This window comes from Grus americana, chromosome 20, assembly GCF_028858705.1.
Source record: "Grus americana isolate bGruAme1 chromosome 20, bGruAme1.mat, whole genome shotgun sequence".
Classification (NCBI taxonomy): Eukaryota; Metazoa; Chordata; class Aves; order Gruiformes; family Gruidae; genus Grus; species Grus americana.
This window is the reverse complement of record NC_072871.1, coordinates 3135916-3148584: the sequence shown is the minus strand read 5'-3', so window position 1 is coordinate 3148584 and position 12669 is coordinate 3135916. Positions and strand designations below refer to the sequence as shown.

The window sequence follows — 12669 nt, the reverse complement described above, 5'->3', positions numbered from 1 at the left end:
GACTCACAGGCAGACACAGAAGTGGAACAGGAAAGCAGGAGAAATGAAATGGTCCTTTGTCTTGTGGCTGAACTTGTTGCCCTTGCTGGGACACAAACAGTTCATCTGGGCAGAGAAACCCACTGGCCCACTTGGCATCCTGCAGCTCCTGGCATGTGTTAAACAGGTCGGTAGGTGGTCTGGCACAGACCTCTTGGACGTGCTTTCTCACAAGGTTCCTTGCTTTCCGGGGGAAAAACAGTTCAACAGAAAGATCTTTTCCATAGGGTTCATAAACTGTTTCATGGTGCTTGGAGTACTCTATTAAATATGTAGCTAAACTTTAAAAATGTAGGTAAATTCTGTAAGGCTGTATAGATATTTCACTGCTACGCTATATAACTTCTATGGAAATCTGTTTTGTCTTGATATCTATACAACCATTTTAGTAGGCAACTTGTAGATAAAACAGAATTTGTGCATTCAGAAATCATTAAAATTATTAGGGGAAATAATCCTGCTGAAACTTTCAGCTAGTCTAAGGATCACAGTGCTGCTTCTCTGCCTTAATATCTGTCAGTGTGTTTTGGCTGTGACACATTTCACTTGCTTACTTCAAATCTACTAGGCAGTCGATTATGTTGGTAGTCTCTTACTTTTTATTATTATATTATTATTGCAGGAATATATTAATCTTTATATAAAGTATGCCTGATTTACACAAAACTCTTAGAAGAACTGTCAGGTTTTAAGCGGGGAGTCAAATGGAAAGAGGAGGAAGGATGTGGAAAATTCAGGACATACTGGCCCAATTTGACATGCCTATTTTCTATCAGCTCAGTGTTATCTCTTAGTGCTTCTTTCTTCAGAGGCTGTTAGTATAACAACTGTCTATTACTTGAAAAGTAACATTTTTCCTCTGCAACCTTTCACACATAGGCAGCAGTGCCGATGCCAGGGCATGACTTGCTGAGGCTGTAAAACATTACTGAAGTTGGTAGTTAGAGCCTCAGCAGTGTTACCGTGTATCAGCTGGATCAGCAAAAAAACCGACCCAAGGTGGAAGATTGTTTGTCTTTCACTGGTGTTTAATCTGGCATGCTTTTGCTCATTTTCTTTCAGCAGCTTAAATTGGTGCATTTTGCATGTAATACGGAGGGTATAAGTGCGCTTATGAGTGGGTAACTCCTTAAGCAGATGCAATTCTATTTCATTTGATAGCATTGTTCAAAATTTTTATTTTAAATATTTGAATTTACTTCCATTACTGTTTAATATAAATAATAATCTTCCCTAACATTGGGCACTTTTAAGATTCAACTGGACGGGGTGCTGAGCCGTCTTGTCTAGACGGTGCTTTTGTCTAGACGGAGCTTTTGCCAAGAAAGGTTAGACCAGGTGATCCTTGAGGTCTCTTCCAACCTGGTATTCTATGATTCTATGTTTCTAAAATGTATAAGCTATGTACACACTTGCTCTGTCAACTCAGTGACTGATTCTTTTCTATGAACTGGCTTTAGATGGATGGTTCCCCATCAGTGGAAAGATGGCAGAGGCCCATGGTTAAGAGCCCTTCCCAGTACATAAACCAAATAAACTATTCTGTGAAATGAAGAAACAGGGCTTTAGATATCAAGGGAGTTTTTACTGGAAAAACAAAGTTAAGGGGGCTTTTGAAGCTGTACTGAGATGCCAAATTCTGTTGCCTTCTTTCACAAGCAACATTGTGAGTCTACGCTCTTGGAAGCTGTCAGGCAAGTGGGTAGTGTGGGAAAGGGATTCCTAAAATATATATGAACAACACCTTTTCATTCAGAGCCTGTTCTGTCTTCCAAATCAAGAAATCGAATGGCCACACAGTACGCTGAAAGATTTTAATTAGATAATTTTTTTTTTTTAATAGAAGGGGGTGCAGAGAATCAGCTTTGTGTCCCACTATCGAGCATCATTGTCTCCATGAAATCTGAAGGCCCAAGATATTGCCACAGCTATCTTAAAACCATTGAAGATTTCACGACTTCCACCAGCAGACATGAAGTCAAGTCAGCAGAATATTTCTGGGAGATGTTCCCCCTTCTTTACCAGCCAAATGTACCCACTTTGCTGGTCTGGATTGGCCTCCTGATTCATGAAATGTTTGCATCTGCTTCCCACTTCTGCCTCCTCCTTCATAGTGAATTCCGCAATGTCAGCGATGTTTCTGCCTGACTGGTTTTCACACAAGTAGAAAACACATTTTATTCCTTAAGAATCTGATCCTAGGGAAAAAAAAGTCACTCTCTTCAAAACAATTGTCAAGAACTCCTAAGCCTTCTGGAGCATCACACAAAAGCAATTTAATCCTGCTCTCTGCAAATGTCATGTTGCCTTGATCTCTCTTAACAGGAATTTGTTAAGTTGTTGCTACAACATTTGCAACAATCGTGCCCTGTGTCATTGCCCTGTGTCATTGCCATGTGCCACAAATCACATGCAGAGAGCTGTCGCGAGTAACAATAACATATCAAGGATGAAATGGCTTAAGTCCTGTGTGAAAGATACAGTGCCGTAATTCCAGACTGTTCGTTGGTTTTTCTCTGTGTGCTTATACTGGATTCCTTGAGACTGAATTAGGTCATGGATCTGTGGGGAGGGTGTGAGGGGGTGGAATTTGCTGTGTAGAGAAGAAAAATTTAAAAAAAAAAAAAAATCAAAGTTTAGTGTAGCTAGGGCTTGATGCCTTCATAAGGATTTACTGAGAGTAGTTTTGCAGTGTGACCTAGTCTACAGCTGCAGAGCCAGCACAGGGAAAAGGGAATTTGTTACTGCCTTCCTGCTGGGGCAGAGCAGAGAACAAACTAACTCAAGACTTATCTACAGGGGATAACTACTACCATTAAAGTTCATTCTCTTACTTTTTTTGCAGTAAATCCTCCTATGGACATTCTTCTGAGTGACTTCATGTGGTTTCAGCTCATCTGCTTCCAAACTGGATTAAGGTAAGCCTTATAATGGCTACACAGACAGGAGCAAACAATTGCATCCTTGTACAGCACGAGCTTTAAGGTGGCAGATATGTACCAGCTCTGGTTAAGGAACTCTGTATCTGTGCTAAAATGGCATTAAAATCCCAGGTGGTGCTGAGAAGGATGGCTTTAGTGCTGGGCTGTCATACCTGTGGATGTGTGACCTGCCAGCATGGATTGCAAGTAGAGGAGACATGCAATTTCCTTGCACGTGCCCTTGTACATAAACTGTTAGTACAGCACAGGCATTTCTATGGGAGATTAAAAGCAAATTAAGTAGTTCACAGTACTTTTTGTGGACTCTGTCTTCCTCAAGGCCAGAGGCCCTGTCTCTTCCTTTGTTCAAAATGGGTAGTAGCTTACTTCCAAACTCTCTGCAGCAAACCTCCCTTTTCCCTCTGTTGTACTACCCAATTAGAAAGAGGAGTAATTGAGAAACCACTTCTCTCCCTGGCACATGTGTGTCAAAGTAATGATTAATGTGATCTTTCTGGAAGTTAGCTGTAGGGGTGTAGACCTAGCTGAGCAGCTCTGTTTGATTAGTAGGGTTATCTGGAGGTTCAGATACTGTTCAAGAAATTAAAGGTATTTTTGCCATAGTTGTACCACACTGCCAAGCTATTTACCTTCCCATGGAAGTTCTAGGTAATGCCTTGTTTCATACAAAGCTTAAAATCCCTTTATTAGGCAAAGACTAAAACAGTATGTCTTGATTTAACTCTGAAAGAGATCAGCTGTGCTGAAAATGAGCAAAATATAAAGCATTCCAAGTTGCCTTGTCTTTTTTATTGACTCTATTTTTAGCATGTTTTCCTAGGGAAATGAGGTTTATGTAACTTACATATTCGTGAGTTTAACCATCCAGCCTGCCTGGCATGTCTCCTCCTCCTGCACTCCACGTATACCTTTAACTTGAACATATTGTCAGATTCTAATCAGATGTTTGAGCAGTGAAAGTCTTGATGTTAGTAAATCTGTACACGTTCATGAGCCAGTGACCACGCAGACCAGATGAGCCAGATTGTGCGCCCACTAATGGAAAGGCAGGAAGAATTCTGCCATGAGACAGCTTGGTCATGGTCAGCTTGCCAGTCAGCATGTATGTACGGGCTCTGTAGGTCTTAAACAGGAACAGAACATGATATCTTATGCTTGGTAGAAGTATTGTGGCAGGGAAGGGTAGAGGGGGAATTACGAGAGCAAAGGACACAGATCGATAGGAATTCAGTCTGTTCTGCTGCTTCTGGAACAACTTGTTTTGTAACAGTGCAGTTGTGAACTGTGTGTATGTATTTGGAAGGGTAAGGTACAAGACAGGATGAAGACTGAAGTCATGGTTCTTGTTTGGAGGAAAAAAAAAAAGCCTGTTTATACCAAACTGGTGTCATAAGGAGTCTTTTTAAGTCATTCATTTCACTTGCTCTTCCTCTAGGGCAGGCAACTAAAGTGGAATTAGTACAATTGAGAATCTTCCCTTCAGTTTATACAGTGATGTTTTATTCTCCTCCTGTGCAAGGAAAGAGATTGTTTTGTATAACTTCAGGCGGTTTTTAATATGCAAAAATAGAGTGAGAAGAACCAAATATTCATCTTTATAGAACGTTAAGGAATTCACAGGCATGGGACAATGGTAAGAGAGTGCTACTATGACCCATTGAAGATGACCTTCACTTTAAGATTACATGAAAAATGTATTTGATGCATATTTATCCTTTGTCACCAATAATTTTAAATGGTTTACAATTAGGTGTTGTGCTTCTATCTTTACACCTGCTAAAACTACATGAAGTAGGCCCTGATTCAGCAAAAATCTTAAAAATATGCTGAACTTTAAAATTCATTTGATGTCCATGAATTTGAAGAGTTTTGGATTGTCGTGGGCTTTTTTTGAGTAAGGCTAAATACAAACACATACCTGAATTTCAATATGTCCTACGGCAGGGTTTGGGGTATGGAATTGTGGGCATTTCCACCTGTAACTTGTCTGCTTTCCAAATCTCTTTGTATCAACCTTTTGAGTAGAGCCACTTTCTAGTCTCTGGTGTATTAGAAGCCACTGGCTTTCTTCATCACTCAAATTAAGTCTATCATGTATAAGGGGGAGGCTTTTTCCCCTTTAGCAGGTGCTATAAGTATTTCTTTTGACTGGGTATACTGGTTTTGGGTTCTTACCTAGGTGAACATTTTATGGTGCTGGTTTTTCTTTAAATTTTGGATTTAAATTTGAGTATTTTTCTAAGAAGCACCTGGTAAATGTATAGGTACATCTTGAAACAAAATGTTGGTCTGAAGGGTCAGAAACCCTCACAGAAGTTTGGTTGGGTTTTTTTTTCCTCTATTTTCACACAAGTTGTACTCTGAGTCTCACGTCTCTATGATAATTTATCTGCTATAAAACATTTTTATTCTTTTTTTCATCTGAATGGTATCTTTGAAGTCCCTGCCCATTCCTGCTCTAAATGTGGCTTCCCCAATGGTTTCCACACAGAAATCTGTTTCAATTAGAGAAGGAAATCCTCTGGAAATAATTTTCCAAACTGGTTTCACCTCCTTTGTCATTTCCAGTGGTAAAATGAGACTTTATAGTCTTTGGAGAGGAGGGGGAAGAGACAGACACCTGAAGCAGGGCCTCTGCTAGATTGTGAGCATCAAAATCCTTTATTGGATCTAACCCTAGAGCCTTGGCCAAAGGTATTGAAGTGAAATAATAGGATAAACAGCTTACCCCCGTCCTCAACTGAATTTTTTTGCAGATATATTCTCCTAGAGTGAGAACCCTACTGAATACGTAAGCCTTCCTCCTTTCACTTTCATGTGTCAATGGCGACTCCGTGACAATAGACATCTATGGAGGGGGCAGTTGACAGTGGATGCAGGAGAAAGTGCTGGAGTTAGGTAGGCAAGCGGGCTTTGCACATGCACAGTTACAGATCATTAGTTGTTGTTCAGTCAGTTTATTTTGGTGATCTGACTTCTCCAGTGAAAGATACACAAAAGGTGCAATAAGAACCTTCATCTCTGTGACCTGATGAAAGCATTCTTCACTCCTGGAAGAGTAAGTGGTGAAGGAAGCACATGCTTATTTTATTATGGTGGTGGGATAAAGGGGGAGGAGATCCATTTCTAACAGGGCTTTGAAAAAAATTTTCACAGTGATTACTCTGTCCATCCTGCCCATTGAGGACATCTGGGATTTGCAGAGAGCCCGAGTCTGTTGTCAGAGGGGTCTGGACTTCTGCAGAAAATTAATAATATTACTGATGTCTAGATATACCTGCTAGATGCATCACCACACTGTCACTATGACAAGAAAAAAATAACTTGTTTCTAGAGAGGATTAAAGGAAAGCAGTTTCTCCTTTCTCTTATAAAGTAACTGCAAATGAACACTTTAAAGAGAGCTTTGTAGAGAAGGAATTCCCCATCTGGAGGAAAGATGTGGTGTGTGGATTCAGGTTTTCTGTTATAATAATGAAACTGTATAGTCTTCTAGCTGATTTTTGCAGCAGAATCACTCAACCAACTGTTTTGAACCTGAGCTGGGTGAGGGGAAGGCTGATCAAGAATGGTGCATAATGTTCTTACAAAATTTTCTCAAGGGCTTGCAATTACAGATTATTGGGTCATCACAGAGAAAGGGCAGCCTAGAGGTCATATCTGGTGTGGGAAACCCCAGGCAGGTCTTTTAAAATAGCAAGGGCAAACCAAGATGACAAACTAATGAGAGAAGGCCGGCTTGTTACTCAGCATGACTTCACCGAAATCAGCTGTGCTGTATCAGAGTAGAGATCTGGCCCTGAATACAAACACATTTGCAGCATACTTGAACTATAGGATGTCATATCCTTATAAAGTATAAATCCAAGCAGAGTCTTTTCATGTAGACCTTCCTTATATAAATGGTCTATAAACACATGACTTGTCAATCTGCTTATTCATGTAAGTAAAGATTAAGTTCTGCCCCACAATTTCATATGTGTCTGCAATTCACAGTCGGGCTGCGAGACATGAAAAGGGTAAGTCTGCTGGTGTGTTTAGAGGCTGGAGTGTCTGTGGCTGAGACAGCAGCAGATGTTTCTGTGAGGATACCTACACAGTTTGGGAGAATTGTGTGTCCACTTCATTTGTCTCTGTTCTGTGTACAATATCAAACGGTGACATTAAAGAAATGATTCCTTCATTCTCCATGAGGCCAGAATATGTATCAAGTCAGCAGTGCTAGATTAGCTGCATCTGGCATGCAGGGTGTGTGATGTTTCAAGAAAAGCAGGACAGAAGGACACTTTAAAGCAAACAAAAGGTTGAAACAATCTGGCTCCAGGCAGCTGGAAGAAGGAGGACTTAGGTTCATGGTGTGGAGACTCAGCCAACACATGCTCTAACCCCAGGCTGCGTGACGTTTCACAGCAGCTATGTAAAACAAGAACTCTTTCACACTTTAGTCCCCCCACAGCTATGGGATGTTGCACTGGGCTAAGTGTTACCTGACTTTGATGTTCTCCAGACAGACCCCATATTTGTTCATGTTTACACATTTTGACAGGGAATGAACAGCTCTGCTTAGTATCCCCTGGGTTTCCTTGCAGCAGTTTTAAACACCGCATTGCAAATAACAAACTCGGCAGGTCCTACAACAGCTCGCTTCCCACCAGGCAGAGGTTGTGTCTGGCAGGGCAGCGGGCAAGAGTGCAGATTGCTGACGTAGGTTTCAGACCTACAGCCTCTCCTGCATGCAGATATTTGGAAAGTTCCCATTCCCTCCAAATAGGGATAGGAAAGCGATGGAGAAGCTGCGATAGCCCAATCAGTTAGCTCCCTCCTCCTTCTTTCCTTTTTAATCCATCTCAGCATGCTTCATAAATACTTTTCACAGTAGCTAGACACTGAGGAGCTATTCCAACATACCAGTTGTGGGGATATACTGGAATCGCATGTTCAGTCAGTAGTATCCTGCCTTTAATATCATATGTGAATATGTCACTAAATCCCAGGTTCGTGCAAAATTTGGTTTTGTGTAGTTGATGCTTTCTTTTTTGAAGAGAACTTAATTCTGATTTGAGCCTTTATAGATAATAACTGGTATGGGGCTAATGTACTGAACACCCTTGGTCAAATTCTGTCCTCACTTGCATTGGTTTTACTCAGTATTTGTCTTACTACAGGCCCTGCTTTGATCTGTTGTGTTATGTGAAGAGGACCTGGACAGTAAGGTAGTTCCTGCCTTGAAGTTGAAAGAAATAAAGAACCTATAGGTATCAGTGGATTTCTGATCAGGAAACTCAGGCACAAAGAATATTAAATTTGTCTATGTCTTGGCAGTAATCAGGGCATTTATTGCAGGACTGTCTTTCCTCATCCTTTGACCATATTTAATATCTTCTTTTTAAATGATTTTTCCTTTTGAGTTAACAAGGAGAAACAACAAAGAAACCAAAAGTAAACCTGAAACGCATAAAATCTGTATAGTGAAGATATAGCATGCCTTCCTCTGAAGGACCTTTCATCTAAATCCTAGAAAGCTGTGTTATCACTACAGGGAATAACAACGAATTACTCTTATCTGAAAGACAAGATAAGGCAGGAAGGAAGGCAAGGAATATATACACATGAGAATGAGTAGCCTGTATTGGGGTCAAGCTTTCCTCTTTGCAAACAAATGTATTTGGTTCAGTGAATTGCGGCACCACTCTTCTCCTTCTCTTTTCAAGAACTTGGACTTTTCTTGGTTTCTCTTTTTTTGTCCCCCTCTTTAAATGTTGTGAAATAGAGCATTGTGTTACACTTTAAACTGGAATCCAACAAGCTGAAACTTTATTTACGTTCAGGATCAATGAGGTTAAATGCAGCAAGCCAAAACCTTCATTAAAAGACAATTTCAGTGTCCAATGTGCAGGAATGGAAAGAAGCAGCAACTAGAAATAATGAATGCACTGCAGAGCTGTTGAAATTACATGAGTCTATTTATACCTAATAGCTGTATTCAAAAAAAGACAATCCGGTCTTACTAGTAGTTAGAAATACAGGACAAAAAGGGTAAAGCCTCATTGTCTCTAAATAGATATTGTAAGAAAACAAACTGGCCTGCTGCTGCTGCAGCAGAATCAGTGTTTGGCTCTAAGGCTTGTTTTTCTGCTGTGATGAAGATAAAATGAGAGTGGATTTAGACCCTTCCTCTTCCCATCCCAAACTTTCCTTCAGTCTGTAAATAAACTGTGGAAAAAAACAAAGCCCTGGGCCAAAAAGCCAAATTCAGTGCTTGTGGTGTTCTCTACTTGAACTGTGCATTTGGAGAAAGCACCAATCTACTCAGTTCATACAAACATAATGGATAGAGAGCTGTCAGGCAGCTGAAGCTCATTACAGGTCATAACTGGGGTTGAATTTGACATGCTCTGGGCTGGAAAGAATGGACCAAATAGCCTGCCCTCATTCTTACCTGTGAGACTGGACAATCAGTATCAATCCTTAACAAGACACAGAAAGCCTAGCGAGGGTAAGGTCTTTTGGGGAGCAGTGTGAGGTTCTGTATGTGAAGCTTCTGAAGTTCAGGAGGGTCTTCTCAACTAAACCATGAGAAACCATAGCAACTGGAGTAGACAAAACAGGTAGTCTGGATATCTCATAGAATACCAAGGAAACAAGTGGTGGTATGAGGTCCTAAATGTAAACTATATACAAAACTAGATCTGCAGCTGATGAAAATTGGCTGAACTCTATTTGAGCAAAGTTGAACTGTATTGCTTTATATTTCATGCAGTTAGCTGTATTTGGCAGTGTAATAGTTTAGGCTCTCTGACATACTTAAGTGTAGATGGGTGGATGGAACAAAGTATGATTTCATTCAGTCAGTTGTTGTAAATATTTATGAACATAGCCATCATTGGTAGGGAATGCATAGTTACTCGGCGTTAATAAGAATGAAAAGGGCAAAGATGACTGAGGCTCATGAAGGTGGAATTGAGGCCGGTGAAATTTATATAAGGATCTGTTCTTTGCCAGATTTTAGATATCCTTCTGAAGCTGTAGGCAGGTAGGTAAATAGCTATGCAGAGGTGTAGATGCCTGTTTCAAGCTAAGAATTATACCTGTATTGATATTAATGTGCTTAAATATTAGAGGAAGTCTTATGGTTTGTTGAGGGCAGAAGTTTGGTTTCAGCAATGTGTTCCCTGCTGGCTTTAATAACCCGTAAGCTTCGTTCTCCCTTAAGCTTGGGGTCCCAGTGAGCCAGTCAGTATGACACTAATGAAACAGATTTCTTGATGTGGCTTGTAGTCAGATGAATGTCGTCTGCAAGTTCAGGGTCTGACAGTTATCGTGAGTCATTAGGAAAAAGCATCCTTTAACTTAAAGGTTGGGAAAGGGTTGTTGGTTTTTTTCCTTTTTGAAAAGCTGAAGCAGTTTTTTCCCAGATATGTCCGTTCCAAAGAAAGTTTCCGTCTAGTTCTGCCTAGCCTAGAAGCCATGCATTCCATTGTAGACTTGCAAAGTGATGAAGGATTTGGTTTGGCTGAGGCATCTTCGTGGGTGCAAGGAGATGTGGCTGCTTCTGGCTCTGTCACAAACACTGTATGTAACCTGATCTATGTCATTTGGTCTTTATTTTGTTTTCTGTCTGTAACTATACAAAATGCAGCATGAGTTTCAGGTAGAGGATTTTGGAAAGGCAAAGAATACTAATGTACAATTCACTGTTTTTCAGGTTCAACTTTCAAATTTAGTCCTGTCTTATTCCAGAAAGGATTTCATTGTGGTTTGCTATACTGGGAAGAACAAGACCTGTATCATGGAATGCTTATTCTTTCTCCTTTATGGGACTATCTATACAAGTATTTCCATCCTTCATGGCACTACTCTAATACTTTGATTATCTTACTGAAGGAAAAAAAACTGCCACAATAATCTGAAGTAGATAAAGCTCAACCCAAACATCTTTACTTGCACACTTCTAGCCTGACACCTTAGGGACCTGTTTTGTAGGCACAGATCCATTTGTCGGACTCTTCTGGCTAACACCTCTGAAAAAACAGATGTGTTTAGCTCTTTGGCTTGCTGTCCTCTGGCTTCCAAACCTGATTCTTGGAGTGAGAGTAAGGAAAGAATGTCATCCTCGCCCCTGCCACCTTTTCCACAGTCATCTTCTAGCTTCCAGCCTGCCTTGCCGGCACCTTCCTTAGCAGCATGTGATTCCTGGAAGTCTCTACTCATTGGTTATGTTTCAAGATGACGGGCTTGGCCAGATCCTGGCCTGCGGAACTCAGTGGTAAACATTCTCACAAAAGGCTTACTGTCTGTCACAATAATTTGCTAATCTGTTTATAGCTGGGATTCTTACAAAATGAAATCAGTTCCCCACATAGCCTTTTCATCCAAATGTCTCCAAGAAATAGACTTGATGCCTTTGATGACATCACGTTTCTTGCTGCTGCTGAACTCGATGACATTGAGCAATACACCTCCAGGATTTTTCCTACTTTGGATCTCACAAGGTATAAGAACAATTAAAAGGGTTCTTACACCCCCCTCCCTTATTGCAAGAGAACCCTGAATTGAAGGTGGTTCAATATTGTCTGCCGGAAACTGGTTTGTTGTAAACGTTGGCCAGACAGTGTGAATGGGAGCCAAAGCCGTGTTTAAGTACATTTGAAACTTCAGTGAGTTAGAGAGTCATTAAAGGATGACCACTTAAGTGATTGCTCTGTTTCTGTTATCCTGTGTTACAAGTTCATGAAGACTCTGTAGCTAGAGAGCTCATAGATGTCATTTCTGCCATAACTTTGGGGCTCTTCCAGCTGCTTTGAAAGGAGCCCACATTGAAATCGTTCAGAGTCCACCTGTCCTTTCTGTCCTCTCATACTGCCAGCAAAACAAAGAGCTAATTGTAATACATGTGGGCCTAACTTCCAAGTAATCTTTAAACTGGGTGGCAGGAATAGTAATGATTATTAAAATACATGACCAATTTTAGTACTGGAGAGATGCCACATTATATAGCTACAGTCTCCAGCAGACTCTCAAAGCTAACTTCTGTTGTAGCCAAATCCCCCACTGCCATTTCCTTATTACAGCCGTTAGCTGTGTCACTATGGTGAAAGCAATATAGCAAATTGCACCTACGTTTTGCTGTGCGGATGCATCCCAAGAATACCTTAGCGTGTGTGACCAGTAGCCTTTTCAGCAGAGATCATACAGCTGCAAGGCCAAAGATCACAGTTATTCTAGGGCAAGGCTAATCTAGAAGCCTCTATAAAGAAGTTGATGTTATAGATCTCAAAAGAACTCAGTAACTGTCAATACAAAGACTTTCCCAGTCTTTGCTGTGGAAAATTTTGCAAAGATTCTTAGCAAAATTATGCTACTCTGTTATTTATGTTCTTCTCTTAACTGATAGAAAGGGATGAGTTTTTTGCAAATCTGCACAGCTTTTAAAAAATACATATTTATTAGCAGTTCCCAATTCAGCTGTCATGTTTCTTTCTTTTTTGCTTAAAGTGTATTTGAAAGTGCTCAGTAACTCAAGGGAAGTCACTGCAGCCAATCAGGAATGATCATGGGAAATGGAAAATCCCTGGTTGCCTTGCTGAGGAAGCTCAGACAAGGCCGTGTAATCAGTGCAGAGCGGTTCTGCCTGCTCTCTGGAGGGACCCACAGAGAGCTGTAATATCTGGCTCAGGTGCAGCTTGAAC

The 12669-nt window shown here is 40.7% G+C and overlaps 1 protein-coding gene across 1 annotated transcript in view; it reads left to right on the top strand.

Annotated features, from left to right (window-relative positions):
* The window catches only part of TNC (tenascin C), a 121923-nt gene that overhangs the window by 20961 nt on the left and 88293 nt on the right, over window positions 1-12669 (top strand). The window contains exon 3 of the mRNA XM_054848401.1: window positions 2885-2957. The gene's annotated coding sequence lies outside the window, so the exon portion shown is untranslated. The remainder of the gene's footprint in view (window positions 1-2884; window positions 2958-12669) is intronic.